The following is a 2,968-nucleotide window of genomic DNA, read 5'->3' as shown; positions in this document are numbered from 1 at the left end:
CCCCCCGCACAACGCCTCCAGGGCCCCACGGCACGGCGCTGAGGTGCCCGACATCCTGCCTGACGGCAAGACCCGCCGCGGCGCGGTCTCTCGGCCCGTCGGCCACGGGAATGGAGGCGCGGAGCAGAGCCGCGGGGAGACGGTGGACGATGCCGGGCTCGGTGACCTCAAACTAGGAGCAGAGCGCGGGCCCCGCCGTGGTTTTGAGCAGGCTCTCCTCGGGACGGCCGCGCTGAGGTCCCGTCGGGGGCTTCCCTAGCGCGGAGCAGGGCGGGCCGCGTGCTGTTGCTGGCCGGAGGAGTTGGGTTGCGTGCCTGGGGCGAGCTCGGGGTGACGGGCAGGTGCTGGTCCCGCTACCCCACTATGGCTGTCCGCACGCGCGGCCCTACGTGCCCAAAACCAGAAGGCGAGAGGAATCTGTGGCTCGCGGGTTGCCAGTCGCATTGTCCCGCTGCCAGGTGCCTGGTCCTGCTCGCGGCTACTGCTTGCCTGTGAAACGACCCATCCGAGCACGCTGGCGGAGCGCTCGCAGCCTTTGTGTATGGGTGTGCGTGTGTGTGTGCTTCTTCTTCCACACCCTTAATAATTTTTAACTTGTTGATCAATTGGTCCAGTGTGACAGAGGGGAAGCGTTTCCAAGAGTGATTATAAACGTCGCGGCCACAGGAAAAGGTTCGGGTGGAATTTGCACTACACCGGGAACCGAGCTGTCCTGGATAGCAGATGCAAACGCGTCTGAGTCCACAAGGCTGAGCCCGGGGACACTGACCCTGGCCCAGCCCTGTGCATGTCGACAAACACATACATCTGTTGGCAGCTTGAATGCCAGGTGAATGTGTCAACTGATTCAGGACGTTAGCGGCCAAAAAACAATCACAAAAACAACAACTAAGGAAAAACGAAAAAACGAACAAAAAACCACCTTACTAGAATCGGAATCTGTAAGCTACAGAGCAAGGTGACCGTCAGAGGTGCTGAGAACATTGCAAGTGAACTAATAGCTCTTGTTTGTAGTATAAAGTTCATTGCAGAAGGCAGCTTCTGTCCTAACACTGAAGAAAGTGTCCTGTTGGCAGAGGTACTCCTATGCAAAGATCCAAATTACAGCAGCAGAAGGGTGACACATTACCTAATTCAGATAGTACGTGAATAAAGCTTTGACAACAGCTCTAAGCAGTCTTCAGGCAGCCAGGCAGAATCACCAAACCCTCATATTGCCAAATACCTAGAATATATGACTGTCATGCAGCATTCAAAAGTATTCAAAGGCATAAAGCCTCTCTCCTATTTCCTAATTTAAGAAAACAGATGTTAATCACATTTGAAGGCCAGAGTACAAAGGGAATCCCAGCAGAACTTCCTCAGGCCCAACCCATGGATTGGGATGCACAACAGCTTTGATAGCTGTGCTCCCAGCTGCACAGGAGCTTCCAGCCTTGAGAGCAGCAGAATCAGAACACGGAATGATTTGTGTCAGCGTTAACCCTGCACACATTTGTTCTCAGCCTTTGATTTTAGAAGACATAGAAAACTGCTTTTAGAAACAATTACTCTTTTTTTTTTTTAACTTTTTTTTTTTTTTCTCCAACAGTGTTATTTCTGTGTTCTCAGCAGCCATTTGGACAAAAAGCAGAGCATTTTTGGTTATGCTGCTGTCTCGGGATAGCGGAAAGAGTAATGATGTTCACATGCTTCCCAGCAGTGGAAAGTTTCCAACTGACTGTGGGAGGTGGAGGTGTCAGCTTCCACTGAGATTCAACAACACTCTGCACTTGCCCAGAGGTATTCAGCAGCTCTTGGCATCCCTCAGCAATAAGAACTGATTTCTCCTGAGACAGTCTCTTTAAGTGTGGCGGTGTTACTCTTCTTTAGAAACAGGTTGTTATTTGTAAAATCTTTCCCTTTCTTTCTGCTGACTGTGAGACCCCTCTGACTCCTTCTAGTGGAGAAAGAATAGCAACATTCCGGGGGAGAACACAGTAAAAGAAGGTGTGGGTTTAGAGTAGGGCAAGAAAAAAACACCAAACAACCTCACAACAAAGTTTTCTCAGAGTCTAAAGCTGCACTGAGAGATTGCATAATATAGATTTGAAGACAAGGCTGGCAACAACTTTCATATGGAAAAAATGAGTTTTAAGACTCAGGGTCATAAGGAAAGAGCAGGACTGAGTAGACTGCATATGATCTTTGTCTTTCTGAGTGGGCAAACCAGCTGAATATGTAACCACTACAGGATTGACAAACTTCATTCATTTTATTGCTGAGATCTGCTACTCTCAGTAGGGACCCATATTAATAACACTCCTACAGGATACTGCTGCAACATTGTCTGCAGAGGCCACCTTGAAATGATGCTAAAAGGAAAGAATGAATCTTTCCTCTAGAAAAGCTCAAGCCTGGTACCAACTCAGCTGAGCACTGTGATGGGCAGATACAGCTGGACAGGAGCAGTGTGATACATCCAGCTCAAAACCATGTTAGTGAAGCCTCTTCAATGCCTGCAGCCTTAAGGGAGGGAATTGTACAGAAGTAGGGTTTGAGTGCTCTGGTGAAGCCATGAGATCACCATATCTTCACACCCTCAATCAGTTCGATGTAACTCTTTGGAAACTTTAAAATCCCGAGTTCCAAGTTTAAGTGCAACATATACAAGATCCTCTTCATGGACACCATATGGCTTACATAACTTCAGGGAGAAAGGCTGTACTTGCGACACCTTCCCACGCTGAAATAACTAGCCTGAGAATGTCTCTTTAAGTCAGCTAACTGACACAGTAACACTATGGGTTGTTAGAGCTGGAATTATCTCTGCGTATCCTATTGTTTTCTTTTTTATTTCATGACACAGTGTACTCATAGAACAAAGTTGTGAGGTTGCCTTGGAGTTGGAGAGCCTAACTATAAGGCTATCTGTCATACTGAACTATTTGCATTAGGCGAACTAGCTGTGAATACTTTCAACAAACAA

This window comes from Lagopus muta, chromosome 2 (genome assembly GCF_023343835.1).
Source record: "Lagopus muta isolate bLagMut1 chromosome 2, bLagMut1 primary, whole genome shotgun sequence".
In the NCBI taxonomy this organism is placed as follows: Eukaryota; Metazoa; Chordata; class Aves; order Galliformes; family Phasianidae; genus Lagopus; species Lagopus muta.
This window is presented reverse-complemented; position numbering follows the sequence as displayed.